Here is a 23,422-nt window from a genome sequence, read left to right on the forward strand (position 1 = left end):
TGGCTCAGTTGGTTGAGTGTACCACTTCGGCTCAAGTCATGGTATCATGGCTCATGAGTTTGAGCCCCTCCTCGGGCTCACTGCTGTCAGTTGCAGAGCCCACTTCAGATACCCTGTCCCACTTCTATCTCTGCCCCTCCCCCGTTTGTGCACGCTCTCTCTCTCTCTCTCTTTCAAAAATAAATAAACAACAACAAAAAAAAACTGGATAAATGTTAGGGATCCTTTCCTTAGAAATATATCCAAGTATGAGGAAGTATAAAAAATTAATATAAAATGTCAGTGCACAGACTGGATCTTTAAAATCTAGTAAGAACAAACACAGGGAAAAGACATTTTGAGTAGTCACTTCACTGGCCTACAATGCCACTCCACTTATTTGTAAGTATAAACTGGTGTAGACAAGAGCTGGATCCTATAACAGACTATCAGGTTGTCATTCCCACCAAAACCACCTCCATGACCACCACCAAAGTTTCCAGAACCACTTCGATCTCCTTGCTGGATGAAGTACCAGCCATCTCTTGCTTAGATAGAGCTTTCCTGGGGCGCCTGGGTGGCGCAGTCGGTTAAGCGTCCGACTTCAGCCAGGTCACGATCTCACGGTCTGTGAGTTCGAGCCCCGCGTCGGGCTCTGGGCTGATGGCTCAGAGCCTGGAGCCTGTTTCCGATTCTGTGTCTCCCTCTCTCTCTGCCCCTCCCCCGTTCATGATCTGTCTCTCTCTGTCCCAAAATAAATAAACGTTGAAAAAAAAAATTAAAAAAAAAAAAGATAGAGCTTTCCTTACTTCACAGTTGTGACCATTCGCAGTATGGTGTTGTAGACAGTCTTGTCTACTGAGTCATGGTCATCAAACGTTACAAAAGCAAAGTCTCTCTTTTTGCCACTGCCTCGGTCAGTCATGATTTCAATCACTTCAATTTTCCCATACTGTTCAAAATAATCTCTTACATGATGTCCTTCAGTATCTTCTTTAATGCCACTGACAAAAGTCTTTTTCACAGTTAAGTGAGCACCAGGTCTTTGAGAATCTTCTCTGGAGACAGCCCTCTTTGGTTCTACAACTCTTACATCCAACTTGTGTGGTCTTGCATTCATGGCTGCATCCACCTTCTCCACAGTGGCATATGTGACAAACCCAAAGCCTCAGGAGCTCTTGGTGTTTGGATCTCTCATAACCACACAGTCTATAAGTGTTCCCCATTGCTCAAAATAAGAGCAGGAATGGGCACAATCCTTTAAGGAAACAAAGGAAAAAAAATCAAAAATTCAAAGATGGGGGCTGAGGGCCTAACCCAAGCCTGACCTTAGGCTGACCTGGCCACATAAACTATCTCTGTCCTGGACACAGCACAGGCCTGGGTGATGTCCCAGTCCCTGTCATCACAGATCCTGGTGGGACAAAGTTCCACTGAAGAGACAAGGACAAAGGAGCAGAGAAAATGACTCTGCTTAGGAGTGACCATGTCAAAGCCCAAAATGCACTGAGCACCAACTGGTCACAGTCCCATCCATGCTGGTGCCTCACAGCCTCTCCTGTAACCACATGCAACAGACGAAGCACAGCAAACATGTGTATTCTGGAAGGTTCTCAGTGCTTCCATTTATTTCTTTTCTCAAATGTAAGGAATCATCTCTTTTAAATAACCCATCAAGCAACGCCCCATGATAAGAATGTGGAAAAAAAAACCAAATTTATATTCAGATTCCTATTTTCAATATAAAAAATGTTGCAACTCAGTGCAATGTGAAGTTAAGACAGAGATAGAGACATCTAGTCCTGCCTCTGCTAGAACAAGAAAGTAGATTAGAAAGGGGCAAAGGTCAATGTGGGGAGGTGTCGTGGTGGGCAGCGTGTTGGGCCAGTCTCTCCACCTCCTCTCATTATGCTAAGTCACATTCAGACACACTTTGCAGAAAGAAAGTGCAGTCAGAGATTCCTGAAGTCACAATGGGGAGTGGGATTGAGAACTAACCTTGTATTACTTAGTCCCCCACAAGGTGGCTGGCTCACACTGTGAAAGAAAATAATCATGAACAAATTCCAGTCGCTTTAAGTGGTGACATTATGAGCAGCCCACCATATGCTCAAAATGTCCCACTCAAAGAATCCCCATAACCCAGTCGTGCCCCCTCTGCTCAACCCCACACTTCAGGTCTCCCAGGGCCTTACCTTTAGGAGTTGTGAGAGACACATCAGAGCCCTGGGCACCGTCATCACCTGGGGTAGAACAAACAGGACATGATCAGAGCCATGGGAAATGAGACTAAAGGAGGAGCTATGGTGGGGGGTGAGCTCCCCATGGGGTCCTGTCTACACTATCCCAGGGTTTCTGGGATCACCCCCTTCATACTTACATGCAGCATGAGAGTAGCTCAGTCCTTTTCCTCCTGTGGGAAGAAGACATCATGACAGAGGACCAGGGAGAAAGCTATGATGTCCTAAAGGAATCTCCCTAGTCCTGGATCCCAGGAAAGTTTCCAGAACTCTTAACCATACCCAAGGCAGGATCAGAAAACATAAGAAAAGTACATGTATGTGGACCAGACCAACTGCACTTCTGGAGTCTGTCCTCAGCAGGGGAATTCCCTTCTGTCCTATGACTGTTGGGAATCAGGTCCCCATCATCAGATTCATTAGGGTGAAAATTTGCCCTTCACTTTCACATGTGATTTACTAAAAGTGTGAGTGTCATCAGTCAGCTCCAGAAGGAGCAAGCACATGCATGTGGATGGTACTTCTTATTAACAAAGCAGGACAATATGCCACCTGGACTTGAAACCCTTCAGTGGAGTCAGAAAACTCAGATCCTCCCACCTCTTCCCTACCTGGGCTCTTCTTCCTCCAGATCTCAATGCCAGACCACAGCTCCAAGGAGAACCAGACCAGCAATGATGCCCATGATGGGGATGGAGGGCTGAGAAGTGACTTTGGGGAGGGGAAGGAAGGTGAGGGCCCTGACCCCAGGAATCAGCCCCCACCCTGCTGGAGTTCTCCACAAGAGCTCCTGATTCCTCTGAGAAGAGGGTCTATGTCCAGGTCTCCCCCCTTATCCTGTCTCAGCATGAGGGGCTTAGGCAGTTCCACCATGCTGCCTGTGGCACATGTATCTCTGCTCCTCTCCAGAAGGCACCACCATAGCTGCCCCCTTCTGGAAGGTCCCATCCCCCAAAAGTCTGGTGTCCACAAGTGCCGTGTCCAGGTGTGGTCCTCCCTGTCATGCTGCCAGGTCAGAGTAATCTCTGCAGGGTAGCCCAAGGCCCAGAACCTCAGGGTCACCTCATGTCAGAGGGGGTGGTAGGTCATGTGTGTCTTTGGGGAATCTGAGAAAAAGGCTCAGAAAATTAAAAAAAAATTGCTTTGGTCATAGGTCACACCAGCAGCATTCATGTGACTATCCTGAGAATGGATGTGGCAACTGAAGTGGGGGAAGGGAGCACAAAACCCAGATGCCAGCCTGGACACAGGGACCTGAGATCATTTCTTATTCCTTGAAAAGTTCTAGGATGAAGACAAGACAGGACAGACTAGGAGGCTATAGCTCTCTGAGGGAAGAAAAGGATTTCTGCTTCTGACCTGGGTGGAAGCAGAGTGACTCAGAAAAGTTCAAACACATAGTACATGGGGCAGAGAACAAGGCCTGAGAGAGAAAGTCCCCCACAATTCTTAAAGCTGCTAACAGAGAACCAGAGGGTATTGCTAGTTGGTTATTGCAGGGATGGATGGTTTCTTCCTCCATCCCTGGGGGACTGGATCCCTTCATTGTTTCTGAGAGAAGAGCTGGACCTCTAGGCTAGTTAGTCACTCTTCTGGCAGAGGATCTGAACAGCCAAGGCTTAATCCCTCGACTCCTGACCTATGGTATTCGGGCATCTATTCCATTTTCCTCCCCTCTTCCAGGGAGCACAGCCCTAGTCTCTGGAGAGATCGCAGAAGTGCTGAGGTGACCCTCCCAACTGCGCGCTGCAACCTCTCCTTCCCTTTCTCCAGGTACGTACGGAGCCTATACCACGCATGCACTTGACCTCCAGGTAGTTCCTCTGATGCTCCGCCACACTGGCCGCCTGCCACTTGTGGCAGGTGACCTGTGTGTGTCCGCCACGGTTCAGGAACACAGGTCCTCATTCAGGCACAGTTGTAGGCAAACTGCCAATGTCTACTGAGCAGGGGTCCATAAGAACCCACGAACCCACCGGGCAACCATAGGTCACCTGGAAGGTGAGACCCAGACCATGCCCCCAAAGTCAGCCCTGCACATAGTCCCACTCCCTTGAAGCACCGCCTGCCTGCCTGCCTCAATGATGGGGGGTGGTGATTGGTCACAACCAGTTTCCAATTCAACAGTGGAGGAATCCCTGCGGGGTCTCCCTGGGTGGAGGGTCAGGGTTGGATTCTGAGGCCTCCAGAGGAAGCTCCAAACCAGAGTCTAGAGAAGACGCTGTCCTGCCCATGGGAGATAGGGAGACTCGTGACCTGCGATCCACTCAGCTTCGTTCACTGGCCTCGCTCTGGTTGTGGTGATTTTAGTTAGCCCCTTGGTGTAGAAATGTGTCTAAGAATATTGCAATCAGACTCATAAAGCTCCTAAGTTGTTGCACTTTATATATATATATATATATAATTTGTGTCTCTTTTATGGTTGTTTTTTTTTAAGTTTTAATTTAGGGGCACCTGTGTAGCTCACTCAGTTAAGCATCCAACTTCAGCTCAGGTCATTATCTTGTAGCTTGTGAGTTCAAGCCCCACGTTGGCTAAGTGCTGACAGCTCAGCGCCTGGAGCCTGCTTTGGATTCTGTGTCTTTCTCTTTCTCTCCCCATCTCACACTCTGTCTCTCTCTCTCTCTCTCTCAAAAATAAATAAATATTAAAAAAATTTTTTTAAGTTTTAAATTCTACTTAGTTAATATACTGTGTAATATTAGTTTCAAGTGTACAATACAGTGATTCAACAATTCTATACATCACTCTGTGCTCATCACAAGTGTAATTCTTAATCCCCACGAACTATTTCACCCATCCCTCCACCGGCTTCCCCTCTGGTAACCATCAGTCTGTTCTGTATAGTTAACAGTCTATTTCTTTGTTTCTCTCTCTCTCCCTTTTTCTCTTTGTTAATTGATTTCACTCATATGTGAAATTTAAAAAACAAAACAAAGAAGCAAAGGGGGAATAAAATAGAGGATTCATAGTTGTGTTTTTATTTTTTATTAGATTTTTAAAAATGTTTTATTTATTTTTGAGACAGAGAGACAGAGACAGAGACAGAGGTGCAAGCAGTGGAGGGGCAGAGAGAGAGGGAGACACAGAATCCGAAGCAGGCTCCAGGTTCTGAGGTGTCAGCACAGAGCCTGACTCAGGGCTAGAACTCATGAACCTCAAGATCATGACCTGAGCTGAAGTCAGATGCTTCACCAACTGAGCCACCCAGGTGCCCCTTAGTTGTATTTTATTTTTAAGATTTATTTTAATTTTAGAGACAGTGCTTGCACGAGTTGGGGAGGGGGCAGAGGGAAAGAGAGAATATTTTTGTTGTTGTTTATTTATTTTGAGAGAGAAAGTGAGTGGGGGAGAGGCAGAGAGAGAGAGACAGAGAATTCCAAATGGGTCTTTCATATATGGCCTTTATGATGTTGAAGTATGTTCCTCCTATCCCTGTTTTCTTGAGGGTTTTTATCAAGAAAGGATGGCGTATTTTGTCAAATGCTTTTTCTGCATCTATTGAGATCATATTGTTCTTTGCTTTTATTAATGAGTGTATCACCTTGATGGATTTGCAAATATTGAACCAGCCCTGCAGCCCAGGAATAAGTTCCACTGGGTCATTGTGAATAATTCTTTTTTTTTTAATTTTTTAATGTTTATTTATTTTTGAGACAGAGAGAGACAGATCATGAACGGGGGAGGGTCAGAGAGAGAGGGAGACACAGAATCTGAAACAGGCTCCAGGCTCTGAGCAGTCAGCACAGAGCCCGACGCGGGGCTTGAACTCACGAACCGTGAGATCATGACCTGAGCCGAAGTCGGACGCTCAACCGACTGAGCCACCCAGGCGCCCCTGTGAATAATTCTTTTAATGTACTGTTGAATTCAATTTGCTAGTGTTTTGTTGAAAATTTTTGCATCCAGTTTCATCAGGGATATTGGTCTATAATTCTCCTTTTTAGTGGGGTCTTTGTCTGGTTTTGGAATTAAGGTAATGCTAAGCTTGTAGAATGAGTTTGGAAGTTTTCCTTTCATTTCTATTTTTTGGAACAGTTTGAGAAGAATAGGTATTAACTCTTCTTTAAATGTTTGGTAAAATTCCCCTGGGAAGCTATCTGGCCCTGGACTGTTGTTTGTTGGGAAATTTTTGATTACTGATTCAATTTATTTGCTAATTATGCATCTGTTCAAATTTTCTACTTCTTCTTGTTTCAGTTTTTTTGCAGGTTGTATGTTTCTAGGAATTTATCCATTTCTTTCATATTTCCCAGTTTGTTGGCATATAATTGTTCATAATATTGTCTTATAATTGTTTGCATTTCCATGGTGTTGGTTGTTATCGCTCCTCTTTCATTCACAATTTTATTTATTTGGGTTATATCTCTTCTTTTTGATAAGTCTAGCTAGGGGGTTGTCAATTTTATTAATTTTTTTGAATAACCAGCTTAGTTTCATTGATCTGTTTCTGTTATTTTGTTGTTGTTTTATTTTGTTTTGTTTGTTTCTATATTGTTTATTTCTGCTCTAGTCTTTATTATTTCCCTTCTGCTGGCTTTAGGCTTTGCTTTCTGTTCCTTTTCTAACTCCTTTAGGTATAAGGTTAGGTTGTGTATTTGAGGCTTTTCTTTCTCTTGAGTGAGACCTGTGTTGCAATATACTTTCCTCTTAGGACTACTTTGGTTTATAGCATGTGCCCCTTCAAAACAACATACCTGTATCCCTTGGATAAATACCTAGTAGTGCAATTGCTGAGTCGTAGGATAGTTCTATTTTTGATTTTTTGAGGAAACTCCATACTCTTTTCCAGAGTGGCTGCACCAGTTTGCATTCCCACCAGCAATGCAAAAGAGATCCTCTTTCTCTGCATCTTTGCCAACATCTGTTGTTGCCTGAGTTGTTAATGTTGGCCATTCTGACAGGTGTGAGGTGATATCTCATTGTGGTTTTGATTTGCATTTCCCTGATGAGTAGTGATTTTGAACATCTTTTCATTTGTGTGTTGGCTATTTGCCTGCTTCAATGGGAAAATGTCTATTCAAATCCTCTGCCCATTTTTTTAAATTTTCTTAATGTTTAGTTACTTTTTGAGAGAGATAGAGAGAGAGAGAGAGAGAGAGAGAGAGAGAGAGAGAGAGAGAGAGAGAGAGAGTGCAGGTTGGGGAGGGGCAGAGAGAGAAGAAGACAGAGAATCTGAAGCAGGCTCCAAGCTCTGAGCTGTCAGCACAGAACTCAACGCGGGGCTCTAACTCCTGAACCATGAGATCATGACCTGAACTGAAGTTGGATGCTTAACTGACTGAGCCACTCAGATGCCCCATCTTCTGCCCATTTTTTAATCATATTGTTTGGGAGGTTTGATGTTAAACAGTATGCGTTAATTATATCTTTGGGGTATTAACCCCTTATCAGATATATAATTTGCAAGAGAAGGAGTTAAGATGGGAGAGGAGTAGGGGCAACCCTAAGCTTACCTTATCCCTTGAACACAGCTAGATAAAGATCAAATCATTCTGAACACCCAAGAAATTAATCTAAAGACTACACAACCAGAGGCAGAAAAACAGCACATCATGGAAGATAGGAGCTATGGAAAGTTGATGGGATGGGGGGAGAATTTCAGGTGTTGTAGAGGGGAGAGAGTCCTGGTCACGAAGAGAGGAGCCAGACAGAGAGAGAGAGAAAGCACGCGTAGGGGATTGCACAAGAAAAACACTTCCCCAAAACCAAAGGAGAGGGGCTCACTATTGCAAGTTTTTATAAGCAGTGGAGCTCGAATTCTGAGGTTTTAGAAATCTGCACCATCACTGGGGTCTTGCCTGGCAGGCTCAGTAGTGCTCTGGAAGGGAAGGAGGGTGGAGACCCAGGAGCAGACAGTGTAGTCTGAGGATCCCTTGGATCGCTCAGGTTGAAACAGTTGCCTTTCTAGGAGTGTATTTGGGAGTAGTGGCATGGCATCTCCAAGGACAAAAGAACTAGCACCACCAAAGTGCTGCCCTGTTCACTAGCATAGGAACAAAGACACCGGTTGAAGGCAGCAAACCTTGGTACCAGCTTTTTGCTGCACTTTACCATAAACACCAAACCTCTGTGCGTTCATGCAACTGTTTTCTGGGACAAACCAGCACAGATCACAGTGTGGCAAGATCCTCCCTCAGAGGCTCAGTATGAGTCTGAGCTGTACGGATCCTTAAAATCTGGAGTTTTGAAACCCGGCTGCATGCCTGAGATGAAACATGGGAGTACTGTGCAGCCTGGTAGACAGACAGCTTAGACACAGACAGGGTGAAGGCAGAGATCTGATGGAAACCAGGGACACAAGAGGGGTCATTGTGTGCTTTTCTGTGGGGGCTTTCTGAAGACTGGCAGGCGTGAACTCCCTGCTCCCTGGAGGAGAGAACAGAACGATGCCATCCCCCCCCCATCAGCACTGACTGACTTCAGTGAGCAACACAGTACCCCCCAGTGAAGGCTTACACAAAGCCCCATCCCCCTGTGTCCTGCAGGTGCATTTCCACGAAGGGCATGTCCACCAGAGAATCAGTGCAGCAGGCCCCTCCCCCAGAATACCAGCACAAACCCCTGGCATGCACCAAGTCTATGATCATAGAGTGCTTCAAAGCTTCAGCTCTAGGGAAAACAGGATCTAGCTTCTTCTACCAAGCAGACCAAAACATACCTGGTTAAAATTTGCCACACAGTGGACAAGGTCCAAACACCCCACACACAGGCAAGAAGAAACTCTGCAGAGGACTGACCTGAGGGAAGGAACAGCCAAAACACAACAGCAGAATGCACAATCTGAAACACCTCCTGAAGCACCAGGCCCAAGACGGTATAAGACCTCTTCTTAATATAGCCACTATTCTCAGAGCAGGAATATAACAGACTTTCCTAACATTCACACAAAAAAGAAGTGACCTAGAAAAAATGACAAGATGGAGGGATTCACCCCAAAAGAAAGAACAGGGAGAAGTAATGGCCAGGGGTTTAATGAAAACTGATATAAGATGCCTGAACTAGAATTGAAAACAACAATCATAAAGATACTAGCTGGCCTTGAAAAAGCATAGAAAACACTAGACAGTCCCTTACTGAAGAGAAAAAATAACTAAAAACTACTCAGGCCAAAATAAAAAGTACTATACCTGATATGCAAAACTGACTGGACGCAATTACAACAAGGATGGATGAAGCAGAGGAAAAAATCAGTGATATAGAAGAAAAATTATGGAAAATAATGAAGCTGAAAAGAAGAGGTAAAGACAAGTATTAGATCATGAATGTAGACTTAGGGAACTCAGTGATCCCTTAAGATGTATTAATATTGGTATCATAGGAGTCCCTGAAGAAGAACAGAATGAAAGGGGGGAGAAGGTTTATTTGAGCAATGATAGCTGAAAAGTTCCCTAATCTGGGGAAGAAAACAGACATCAAAATTCAAGAAGCACAGAGAACTCCCATCAAAATGAATAAAAGCTGGCCCACACCAAGACATATCATAGTCAAATTCACAAAATACACAGACAAGAAAAGAATCCTGAAAGCAGCAATAGAAAAAAGTCATTAACCTACAAGAAAAGACAAATCAGATTTGCAGTAGGTCTGTTCACAGAAACTTGGCAGGCCAGAAGGGAGTGCCATGATATATTCAAGGTGCTGAATGGGGAAAACATGCAGCCAAGAATACTTTATCCAGCAAGGCTGTCATTTAGAATAGGAGAGATAAACAGATTCTCGGACAAACAAAATCTAAAGGAGTTTGTGATCACTAAACCAGCTCTGCAAGACATGTTAAAGGGAAAAGAGGATGCTTTGAGTGGGAAAGAAAGACCAAAAGCAACAAAGGCTAGAAAGGAACAGAAAACATCACCAGAAACACCGTATGGCAGTGGCTAAGTTCATATCTATCAATAATTACTCTGAATATAAGTGGACTAAATGTACCAATCAAAAAACATAGGGTATCAGAATGGATAAAAAATACAAGATCCATCTATATGCTACCTACAAGAGACTCATTTTAGACCTAAAGACACCTACAAATTGAAACTGAGGAGATGGAGAACCATCTATCATGTTAACAGACATCAAAAGAAAGCCATAGTAGCTGTACTGATATCAGACAAACTAGATTTTAAAACAGAAATTGTAACAAGAGATGAAGAAGGGCACTATATCATAATTAAAGGGTCTATCCATCAAGAAGATCTAATAATTATAAATATTATGCCCCCTAACTTGGAACACCCAAATATATAAATCAATTAATACTAAACATTGAAAATCTCATTGATAATAACACAATAATAGTAAGGGACTTTAACATCCCACTTACAACAATGGACAGATCACCCAAGTAGAAGATCAACAAGGAAACAATGGCTTTGAATGACACCCTGGACTGGATGGACCTAACAGATATATTCAGAACATTCCATCCTAAAGCAGCAGAATACACATTCTTTTCGAGTGCACAAAGAACATTCTCCAGAATAGATCACATACTGGGTCACAAATCAGCCCTCAACAAGTACAAAAGATTAAGATCATACCATGCACATTTTCAGACCACAACACTATGAAACTTGAAGTCAACCACAAGAAAAAATTTAGAAAGACCACAAATACATAGAGATTAAAGAATATCCTACTAAAGAATGAATGGGTTAACCAAGAAATTAAAGAAGAAATTTTAAAAATACATGGAAGCAAGTGAAAATGAAAACATGACAGTCCAAAACCTTTGGGATGCAGCATAGGTGGTCCTAAGAGGGAAGTATATTGCAATAATGCCTACCTCAAGAAGCAAAACACAACCTAACTTTACACCTAAAGGAGCTAGAAAAAGAAGAGCAAATAAAGTGTAGAGCCAGCAGAAAAAGAGGAAATAATAAAGATTAGGAGAAAAATAAGTGATATAGAAGCAAACAAAGAGTAGAACAGATCAATGAAACTAAGAGCTGGTTCTCTGGAAGAATTATTTTTTAATTAAAATAATTTTATTACTATAAAGCAAGACTTATAAAGAAGAAAGTTAAATCATACAGAAATTTAAGGATTACAGTTTTCCATACTGAGTTCCATACTGGTGTAACACCCTTCAGGTACCCAGGAAACTCTGAACCAGCAGTGTTCAGGAGGTGAATAGATCGCAACACAGACCAGCTTCTGAAGAGTGTCCTGAGGAGTGACTGGGTGTAAGGTAAACACATGTCCTGAAGCTTTCACTCTAGGGGCTAAAAGAATTAATAAAAGTGATAAACCCCTAGTCAGACTTATGAGAGAGAGAAAGGACCCAAATAAACAAAACCATGAATGAAAGAGGAGAGATCACAACCAACACCACAGAAATACAATCACAAGAGAATACGAGGAAAATTTATGCACCAACAAATTGGGCAATCTGGAAGAAATGGATATATTCCTAGAAACATACAAACTACCACAACTGAAACAAGAAGAAAATTTGATCAAACCCATAACCAGCAAAGATATTGATCATTAATCACAAATTACCCAACAAACAATAGTCCAAGACCACATGGCTTCCCGGGGGAATTCTACCAGACATTTAAAGAAGAGTTAATACCTATTTTTCTCAAACGGTTCCAAAAAATAGAAATGGAAGGAAAACTTCCAAACACCTTTTATGAGGACAGCATTATATTGATTCCAAAACCAGACAAAAACCCCACTACAAAGGAGAATTTCAGATCAATATCCATGATAAACATGGATGCAAAAGTTCTCAGCAAGATACTAGCAAATTGAATCCAACATTAAAAGAATTACTCACCATGATCAAGTAGGATTTACTCCTGGGGTGCAGAGGTGGTTCAATATTCACAAATCAATCAATGTGATGCACCACATTAATAAAAGAAAGGATAAGAACCATATGATGCTGTCAATAGATTCAGAAAAGGCATTTGACAAAATACAGTATCCATTCCTTTTTTTTAAATATATTTTACTGCTTATTCATTTTTGAGAGAAAGAGTGTGAGCAGGGAAGGGGCAGAGAGAGAGGGAGACACAGAATCCGAAGCAGGCTCCAGGCTCCACACTGTCAGTACAGAGCCTGATGCGGAGATTGAACTCATAAACTGCAAGATCGTGAGCTGAGCCAAAGTTGAAGCTTAACTGACTGAGCCACCCAGGCGCTTGCACAGCATCCATTCTTGAGAAAAAACCTTCAACAAAGAAAGTATAGATGGAACATACCTCAACATCATAAAGTTCATATACAAAAAACCCACAGATAATATCATCCTCAATGGGGATAAACAGTCTCTACAGTTCCTCTACAGTCAGGAATAAGACAGGGATGTCCACTTTCACCATTACAATTTAAGATAGTACTGGAAGTCTTAGCCTCAGCAATAAGACAAGAAAGAAAGAAAGAAAGAAAGAAAGAAAGAAAGAAAGAAAGAAAGAAAGAAAGAAAGAAAGAAAGAAAGAAAGAAAGATAGATGCTGGAGAGGATGTGGAGAAACGGGAACCCTCTTGCACTGTTGGTGGGAATGCAAACTGGTGCAGCCACTCTGGAAAACAGTGTGGAGGTTCCTCAGAAAATTAAAAATAGACCTATCCTATGACCCAGCAGTAGCACTGCTAGGAATTTACCCAAGGGATACAGGAGTGCTGATGCATGGGGGCACTTGTACCCCAATGTTTATAGCAGCACTCTCAACAATAGCCAAATTATGGAAAGAGCCTAAATGTCCATCAACTGATGAATGGATAAAGAAATTGTGGTTTATATACACAATGGAGTACTATGTGGCAATGAGAAAGAATGAAATATGGCCCTTTGTAGAAATGCGGATGGAACTGGAGAGTGTGATGTTAAGTGAAATAAGCCATACAGAGGAAGACAGATACCATATGTTTTCACTCTTATGTGGATCGTGAGAAACTTAACAGAAACCCATGGGGGAGGGGGAGAAAAAAAAAAGAGGTTAGAGTGGGAGAGAGCCAAAGCATGAGAGACTCTTAAAAACTGAGAACAAACTGAGGGTTGATGGGGGGTGGGAGGGAGGGGAGGGTGGGTGATGGGTATTGAGGAGGGCACCTTTTGGGATGAGCACTGGGTGTTGTATGGAAACCAATTTGACAATAAACTTCATATATTGAAAAAAAACATGAAAGAAAGAAAGAAAGAAAGAAAGAAAGAAAGAAAGAAAGAAAGAAAGAAAGAAAGAGGCATCCAAATCAGCAAGGAAGAAGTCAAATTTTCACTATTTACAGATGACATGATACTCCATGTAGAAAACCTGAAAGACTCCACCAAAAATTGCTAGAATTCAGCAGTCACAAGATGTAAAATCAATGTGTAGAAATATGATGCATTTCTTTTTTTGTTTTGTTTTTTGGGTTTTTTTTTTCTTTTAGGGAGAGAAAGTGCTAGCAGGGGAGAGGAGCAGAGGGAGAGAGAGAGAGAGAGAGAGAGAGAGAGAGGAAAGAGAATCCCAAGAAGGCTACATGCTCACACAGAACCCAACACAGGGCTTGATCTCATAACCATAAGATCATGACTGAGCCTAAATCAAGAGTTGGACGCTTAACTGGCTGAGCCACCCAGCACCCCACTGTTGTGTTTCTATACACAAGTAATGAAGCATCAGCAAGAGAAATCAAGAAATCGATCCCATTTATAATTACACCAAAAACCATAAGATACCTAACCCAAAAGGGAAAATATCTGAACTCTTAAACTACAGAACACTTATGAAAAAAATTGAAGAGGACATAAAGAAATGGAAAAACAGTCCATGCTCATGGATTAGAAGTACAAACATTGTTAAAATGTCTATACTACCCAAAGCAATCTACACATTTAATGTGATCCCTATCAGGGGCGCCTGGGTGGCGCAGTCGGTTAAGCGTCCGACTGCAGCCAGGTCACGATCTCGCGGTCCGTGAGTTCGAGCCCCGCGTCGGGCTCTGGGCTGATGGCTCAGAGCCTGGAGCCTGTTTCCGATTCTGTGTCTCCCTCTCTCTCTGACCCTCCCCCGTTCATGCTCTGTCTCTCTCTGTCCCAAAAATAAAATAAACGTTGAAAAAAAAATTTTTTTAAAAAATATGTCTAATGTGATCCCTATCAAAACATCACCAGCATTATTCACAAAAATAGAAAAAACAATCCTAAAATTATATAGAACCAAAAAAGTCCCTGAATAGCCAAAGAAATTCTAAAAAAGAAAAGCAAAGCTGGAGGTATCATGATTCCAGACTTCAAGTTATATTACAAAGCTATAATCATCAAGACAGTAGGTACTCTCACAAAAACAAACTTATAGATCAATGGAACAGAATAGAGAACCCAGAAATGGACCCACAAATATATGGTCAACTAATCTTCAGCAAAACAGGAAAGACTATCCAATGGAAAAAAGACAGTTTTTTCAACAGACGGTGTTGAGAAAACTGGACAGCAACATGCAGAACATAACTGGACCGCTTATGCCATACACAAAAATAAACTAAAAATGGATGAAAGACCTGAATGTGAGACAGGAAACCATCAAAATCCTAGAGGAGAACACAGGCAGCAACCTCTTTGACCTCAGACAGAGCAACTTCTAACTAGACACAGAGGCAAGGGAAACAAAAGCAAACATGAACTATTAGGACTTCATCAAGTTAAAAACTTCTGCACAGTGAAGGAAACAATCAACAAAAATTAAAGGCAGCCTACATAATGGGATAAGATATTTGCATATGACATATTGGATAAAGGGTTAGTATCAAAAATCTATAAGGAACTTACCAGACTCAACACCCAAAAGACAAATAATCCAGTTACGAAATGTGCAGAGGACATGAATAGACACTTGTCCAAGAAGACATACAGATGGCCATCAGACACATGAAAAGATGCTCAATATCACTCATCATCAGGGAAATACAAATCAAAACCACCATGAGATACCACCTCACACCTGTCAGAATGGCTAGAATTAATAACAAAGAAACAACAGGTGTTGGCATGATAGGAGAAAGAGGAGTCCTCTTACTCTGCTTGTGGAAATGCAAACCGGTGTACCTACCTGGAAAACAGTATGGAGGTTCCTCAAAAAGTTAAAAATAGAACTACCCTATAATTTTGCAACGGCACTATTAGGTATTTACATAAAGGATGCAAAAATACAGATTCGAAGGAGTACGTGCACCCCGATGTTTATAGCAGCATTATCTACAATAGCCAAACTATGGAGAGAACCTAAATGCCCAACTGATAAATGGATAAAGAAGAGGTGGCATATATATACAATGGAATATTACTCAGCCATCAAAAATGAAATATTTTTCTTTTTTATTTACAATGACGTGAATGGACCTAGAGTGTATTATGTTAAGTGAAATAAGTCAGGTCGAGAAAGACAAATACTATATGATTTCACTTATATGTGGAATTTAAGAAATAAACCAGATGACTGGCTCAGTCGGTTGAGTGTCTGACTCTTGATTTTGGCTAAGGTCATGATCTCACAGTTCGTGAAGTTGAGCCCTGCATCAGGCTATGCACTGGCAGCACAGAGTCTGCTTGGGATAATCTCTCTCCCTTTCCCTCTGCCCCTCCCTCTCTCAAAATAAATAAACTTAAAAAAAAGAAAATAGATGAACATATGAGAAGGGGAAAAAAGAGGAAAGAGAAAAACAAAAGATGAGAGACTCTTTTTTTTCACTTCACTCATTCCTTGTTCTTTATCCATTTATTTTTTGTTTTACTTTTTATTTTATTCTCAAATTAGTTAACATACAGTGTAGTCTTGGCCTCAGGAGTAGAACCCAGTGATTCATCTCTTACATATGACAGCCAGTACTCATCCTGAAGAGTGCCCTCCTTAATGCCTGTCACCCATTTAACCTCCCCCACTCTGATCGCCCTTCAGTTTGTTCTCTGTATTCAAGAGTCTCCTATGGTTTGCCTCCCTCTATGTTTTTATCTTATTTTTCCACAAGAGACTCTTTTTTTATTTTATTTATTTTTTAAAATTTACATCCAAATTAGTTAGCATATAGTGAAACAATGATTTCAGGAGTAGATTCCTTAACACCCCTTACTCATTAAGCCCATCCCCCCCCAACAACCCCTCCAGCAACCATCAGTTTGTTCTCCATATTTATGAGTCTCTTCTGTTTTGTCCCCCTCCCTGTTTTTATATTATTTTTGTTTCCCTTCCCTTATGTTCATCTGTTTTGCCTCTTAAAGTCCTCATATGAGTGAAGTCATATGATTTTTGTCTTCCTCTGACTAATTTCGCTTAGCATAATACCCTCCAGTTCCATCCACATAGCTGCAAATGGCAAGATTTCATTCTTCATTGCCAAGTAATACTCCATTGTATATATATATATATATATATATATATATATATATATACCACATCTTCTTTATCCATTCATCCATCGATGGACATTTGGGCTCTTTCCATACTTTGGCTATTGTTGATAGTGCTGCTATAAACATGGGGGACATGTGTCCCTTCGAAATAGCACACCTGTATCCTGTGGCTAAATGCCTAGTAGTGCAATTGCTGGGTGTAGGGTAGCTCTATTTTTAGTGTTTTAAGGAACCTCCATACTGTTTTCCAGAGTGGTTGCACCAGCTTGCATTCCCACACAAGAGACTCTTAATGATAGAGAACAAACTGAGGGCTGATGGAAGGAGGTGGGGAGATGGGCTAGATAAGGGATGGGTATCAAAGAGGGCACTAGTGATGAGCACTGGGTGTTATATGTAAGTGAGGAATCACTGAATTCTATTCCTAAAACCAATAGTTTTAGGACTGTATGCACTGTATGTTAACTAACTAAAATTTAAGTAAAAAGTCAAATTAAATTAAATTAAATTAAATTAAATTAAATTAAAAAATAATAAAGTGTATTTTGTCTATGTATTGCTACACTTGCTTTTTTAAATTTTCATTCCCATTTGCATAGTAAATGTTTTTCCATCCCTTCACTTTCTGTCAGTGTGTGTCTTTGGGTCTGAAGGGCAGTAACACTAGTGTGTTTTCAGCTGTATTCAGGATAGTTGAATAATTTTAAATAAACTTATGACCCTGGTATTGCTTTTATTTGGAAATTAAGTACGGTTTAAGGAGATGCATTATCAGTGGCAAGTAGACAAAGTATGGACTTGTATATTTTATGTGTCAACTTGATTGGGTGACATGGTTCCAAGATACTTGACTGGGAGAATCCTTTTTTTTTTTTTTTCATTTTTTTTCCAATATATGAGATTTATTGTCAAATTGGTTTCCATACAACACCCAGTGCTCATCCCAAAAGGTGCCCTCCTCAATACCCATCACCCACCCTCCCCTCCCTCCCACCCCCCATCAACCCTCAGTTTGTTCTCAGTTTTTAAGAGTCTCTCATGCTTTGGCTCTCTCCCACTCTAACCTCTTTTTTTTTCTCCCCCTCCCCCATGGGTTTCTGTTAAGTTTCTCACGATCCACATAAGAGTGAAAACATATGGTATCTGTCTTCCTCTGTATGGCTTATTTCACTTAGCATCACACTCTCCAGTTCCATCCGCATTTCTACAAAGGGCCATATTTCATTCTTTCTCATTGCCACATAGTACTCCATTGTGTATATAAACCACAGTTTCTTTATCCATTGACTGGGAGAATCCTAATACAGATGTCTATTAAGCAATGGGATAAATAAAACATTGATGAAGTTAAAATACAGGTCTTAAAACAGCACTATGGAAGGTTGGGTAAACCAAAGAGACCCCATGCTTGCCCCCAACGTTAAAAAGCCCCCAAACAAGGGGCGCCTGGGTGGCTCAGTTGGTTGAGCATCTGGCTCTTGATTTCGGTTCAGGTCATGATCTCACAGTTCGTGAGTTCAAGCCCCATATTGGGCTCTGCACTGACAGCGTGGAGCCTGCTTAGGATTCTCTCTTCCTCACTCTCTGCTCCTCCCCTACTTGTGCACTCTCTCTCTTTCTCTCAAAATAAGTAAGTAAACATTAATATATATATATATTTTTTTTTTAAGCCCCAAATAAGATGGCTCTTATTACCCCAGTTTGGAAGAATTTAAAAAGTAAGAAAGCAAAGATCACAATGAAAACTCTGATCAGGAACAGTCAGGCAAATTACCTGAGATAAAATTGACAAGATAGGTAAGGTAGTTTGACCTGACCCCTTGCTGGGGATCCAAAGCCTTGTACATAAGAGTGGGTAAAACGATCAGGGGATAGAGAGCAGAAGATTCCAGGACTCCATTACACAGGAGCCACATGCAAAGGCGGCACGATAACCTGTTCCTGATGCACTAATGTGGCCTATGATTAGATTGAAAAATACAGAAAAATAAGAGATTACAGGATGAAGGTAGAAATTCGGGGTGGGAACTGGAATGTTTAAATGATCTTTAAGTGAAGAGTCTGTCTCCTTTGCCTGAATGTTTCATGAGAATGGGTATTATGTCTGACTGGGGAGCGCTTCTCTATCTAGTACTATAAAGCAGAAGGCATGTCAATCCACCCTATAAGCAATACTAATTGGATAGGGTACGTGAAAATAAGACTGCCCAAGCTCAAACAGCATACAATACAAGCTGGAGTGCAGTGCAAAGGCGTACTCTGTCCAGTAGCACTATGCGCAGCAGGTCCTGGAGCTTACAGCAGAAGCCTCTGAGTGCTTCTCAGTGATTACTAAAGTGAACTAGAGTATTTCCATTCAAAGTTACTAGCTTGCTACTGGACATTAATTTTTTTTTAATTTTTCAAAGTTTATTTATTTTTGAGAGAGAGAAAGTGAGACATGGCATGAGCAGGGGAAGGGCAGAGAGACAGAGAGGGAGACACAGAATCTGAAGCAGGCTCCAGGCTCTAAGCAGTCGGCACAGAGCCCGATGCGGGGCTGGAACTCACCAACTGTGAGATCATGACCTGAGCCAAAGTCGGACACTTAACCGACTGAGCCACCCAGGTCCCCCTTACTGAACATTAATTAAAACTACCCTATGTCTGAAGGACATATAATAATCTTGAGCCTGATATATCCATGTAGTCTTGGTTAATGTTGGGAAAAACACTCTAATGGAGAGGACAATGCCCAGAAGAATTCCATTAAAAAGCAGTAACAACAATGAGATACCACCTCACAACAGTCAGAATGGCTAAAGTTAACAACTCAGGCAACAACAGATGTTGGCAAGGATGCAGAGAAAGAGGAACTCTTTTGCACTGCTGGTGGGAATGCAAATCGGTGCAGACACTCTGGAAAACAGTATGGAGATGCCTCAAAAAGTTAAAAATAGAACTACCCTACAACCCAGCAATTGTACTACTAGGCATTTATCCAAGGGACACAGGTGTGCTGTTTCTAAGGGGCACATGCACCCCCATGTTTATAGCAGCAGTATCAACAGTAGCCAAAGTATGGAAAGAGCCCATATGTCCATTGATGAATGAATGGATAAAGAGGATGTGGTATATATGTACAATGGAGTATTACTCGGCAATCAAAAAGAATGAAATCTTGTCATTTGCAGCTACAGGGATGGAACTGGAGGGTATTATGCTAAACGAAATTAGTCAGTCAGAGAAAGACAAATATATGACTTCACTGATATGAGAACTTTAAGATACAAAACAGATGAACATTAAGGGAAGGGAGGCAAAAATAATACAAAAACAGGGAGGGGGACAAAACATAAGAGACTCAAATGCAGAGAACAAACTGAAGGTTGCTGCAGGGGTTGTGGGTGGGGGGTGGGCTAAATAAGTAAGGGGCAATAAGGAAGACACTTGTTGGGATGAGCACTGGGTGTTATACATAGGGGATGAATCACTGGAATCTACTCCTGAAATCATTATTGCACTATATGCTAACTAACTTGGATGTAAATTTAAAAATACATATATACATAGTGGTGACAGTTTAACAAATAGTGGAAAGAGTTTCTACAGGATCCTGCTAACAGGAAAATGCAAGGAGGATATGTGCACAAGCAGGAGCCTCTATTCCCGTAGGACTGACTTGGGACCTGGTGAGGAGGTGCTGAATTCTATCATCACTTGGACAGGGTCCCAGAGACAGCTCTCAAGTAGCCTATGAAAAGCTGCTTGGTTTATGGGTAGCAGCTCCAAGGCGAATGGACAACATCTTGTTTGGAGGCCGCCACTCTGACCAAGGGAGCTAAAAACAGGTCAGCTCCGTGAGCTAACTTGCGTGTGGCTTTGCTAGCAGTGATATACAAATTGAACAATAAAAGCCCCTGTGTTTTGGATTTAGCAACTCGTGGGCAGTGGACCAACAGCCAGGCCATATGGTCAGGCAGAAGGGAAACTTAGTCTGTTAAAGGAATAACCACACGGGGCACAGCCCTCTGCGAACCACTATGGGAATTTGAGGGGTGCATTATAACGTAGGACATGTTGGTGCTCATCACAAGAACCACCTTCAAGTTTGGAAGCTGATTGGAAGTGATGAGTGGGTATCTTGATGTCCTCTCTTGAGGTGGCTCCCTGGGTACATGTGAACTAAAGGGACATTGGGGGCTGCAGTAATCCAGAGAAGGCTGAAACTACATATAGTCTATTTGCATCCTCTGTGGCCCAAAATACCAAAAGGAACTGTTCTCACTGCCAACCACACACTACAGACAGATAGGAGGCAGATTCCGTGGTAGGAAGTCCTTGAACATAGCTGGCAAGTCAGAGCAATACTAGTAACCCCAAGGGAGGGCTACAAATGGGTCTTGACAGGAACAGACATTCTGGGTTGGGTTTTGCTTACTCAGTGGTAGTTGCAAATGTCCAGAGTGCTATTTAAAAAAAAAAGAAAAGAAAAAGAACATAGCTGTAATTCAATTAAAAATTTTTTAAAATAGGGGCACCTGGGTGGCTGAGTTAGTTAAGCATCCGACTCTTGGTTTCGGCTCAGGTCACGGTGTCACAGTTTCTTGACTTCGAGCCCCACGTCGGGCTCTGCACTGATGGCATGGAGCCTGCTTGGGACTTTTCTCTCTCTCTCCCCATCTCTCTCTGCCCCCCACCAACTCGTGCTGTCTCAGTCGCCCTCAAAAATAAATAAATAAATGTAAAAAAAAATTTTTAATAAAATGCACAGAGAGCATCGATCCTGTGTGGACAGCTCGATGAAATTTTACACGTATGCACTTCCCATGTACTACCACCCAGAGCAAGATGCAGAGCATTTTGGGTTTCGGAGAGATTCCCAGTCAATACACCACCACAAGAGGTAACAACTCTTCTGACTTCTGGCACTACAAATGAGTCCTCATCTTCAACTTCACATACAAAAAGTCATATTCTCACGTGTCTGGCTTCCTTCACTCAGTGTCACGTCTGTGAGGTTCACCCATGCTGTAGGGTGTAGCGAGAGCCCAGTCTTTTTCAGGGCTGTGTGGTAGTCCATTGTAAGGCTGTGCTACAGTTCATGTACATATGTTCTTGTTAGGCACACTGACATTGTTTCCCATTTGGGGCAATCATAAACAGTGCCGCTGAGAACATTTTTATACATGACTTTCGGTGCATGTGACAAAACAAACAAAAGATACTGTACTAGTTTGAAATGCTCGGTCACATTTCCTCACGCTAAAAAAATACATTACAAGCCATAATGTCCAACAATGGGCATACAGATATACTGACAGAGAAACAGCTTAACAGAGAGTTGGAATGGACAATGGAAATACTGTGAAAATAGGGCCACAGAGGCATGAAGTGCTGGCTCACACACCTTCACAGAGTGTGCTCCAACCCAGCATGCATGGGAATCAGGAGTGTCCCCGCTAGGGGGAAAAGGTGTCTGTTTTGTTTCCTTGATGGATCTGGGCAGGAAGGCGGGGCATGTAAGTGTGACTCTATAATCCTTCCCAAGTGAGAGGACATTGGTATGACTATAGTTCACCTCAACATTCCCTCTTCCTACCCGCTACAGTGTCTCAGGACAGGAATGCAAGTACAAGTGCCAGAAACAGGAAGATCTCCTAAGCAGGCGACCGTACCTCCATTGTTCGACCTTGATGTGAGATTTCCTAAGGGACTGAATGGGAGGGCTGTGCCTTCACCCCATCTGGCAAAGCTGGGGCTGACGGTGAGTGCCGCTAGATTGCCTACTGGTCAGTTAGCCCATGAGTTCTGTCCGGGTGTGACCCTCCCCTCTATGGACGAGAGAAGACAGGGGAGGAGGGACTTGCCAGAATGTATTGCTGCCCGCAGTCTAGACCAGCACAGCAGCTACACATAACGTCCCTTCCAACCGCAGAAAGTTGGGTATAAATGGAGAGAAATAGAAACAACAGCTGAGGGTAAAGGAATGGATAAATGAGTTACGTAATGAGGGAAACCCAGCATTACATTAACACCTCCCAAGAGGTGTGAGCAAGAGAGGACGCTGCCTCTTAGCTCGATTATACCAGATGTCTGAGAGAGGGAGCCATACGCTGTGACACCATCCCTGCTTCTGGAACCTGACGAGACTAAATGGAACCAGGAGACCTGAGCGATCCTGGGAGACACTGTCATACAGCAGGATGATGGGCTAATTGTCACTGACTGAATGGGACTTTAGTAGTGTGCCAGTATCTTTTCAGCTATGGTCCTGTCGCTACAAGGGACCTGTGGTCAAAGACCAGGGGGTGGCCTGTGGTAGACTTATTTGGTCTTTGTCCCTGGTTCCTGGCACAGACTTCCCCAAACCTTTGGGATCTCCTGAGTAATATGAGTGTTTCTGGTATGCTAATGAGATGACTTGGCCGAGGGGCCTAGATAGCTTCAGGTTGGGGGCTGGTGACCAGAAAGACCAAGCGATGATTAGAGAGTTGGCAACCTCAGCCTCCCTCCCTGACCTCTGGGGAGAGGCTCTGGAGGCTGACTTTAATCACCAATGGCCAGTGATGGAATCAAGCACACCTGTATCATGAAGCTTCCATAAAAGCTTCTAAACGACAGAGTTCACAGAGCTTCTGAAATGAACACACCGACATGCTCAGAGGGTGGCACATTCCAACCCCACGGTGACAGAGGCTCCTGCAACTGCGACCTTCACGCTCCCACTCATGTGCCTCTTCATCTGGTTGCTCATGTGTGTCCTTATAATAAACCACAATAATAAGCATGGAATTTTCCTCGGTTCTAGGAGTCATTCTAGCAAATTATTGAACTTTGAGAGTACCTTCAACTTTGTAGCCAAATGGAACAAAAGTGCAGGCGATGTG

At 42.4% G+C, this 23,422-nt stretch overlaps 1 protein-coding gene across 2 annotated transcripts in view; it reads right to left on the bottom strand.

The window, feature by feature from the left end:
- Positions 1–884: 884 nt before the first annotated feature.
- The window catches only part of LOC122478281 (patr class I histocompatibility antigen, A-2 alpha chain-like), a 30,393-nt gene continuing 7,855 nt past the window's right edge, over positions 885–23,422 (bottom strand). For both annotated transcript variants that reach the window (XM_043571913.1, XM_043571905.1), the window contains exons 8-11: positions 2,360–2,392; positions 2,175–2,222; positions 1,978–2,016; positions 885–1,237 (exon numbers count right to left, since the gene is read on the bottom strand). The gene's annotated coding sequence lies outside the window, so the exon portion shown is untranslated. The remainder of the gene's footprint in view (positions 1,238–1,977; positions 2,017–2,174; positions 2,223–2,359; positions 2,393–23,422) is intronic.

Source organism: Prionailurus bengalensis (genome assembly GCF_016509475.1).
Source record: "Prionailurus bengalensis isolate Pbe53 chromosome B2 unlocalized genomic scaffold, Fcat_Pben_1.1_paternal_pri B2_random_Un_scaffold_46, whole genome shotgun sequence".
NCBI classification, from domain to species: Eukaryota; Metazoa; Chordata; class Mammalia; order Carnivora; family Felidae; genus Prionailurus; species Prionailurus bengalensis.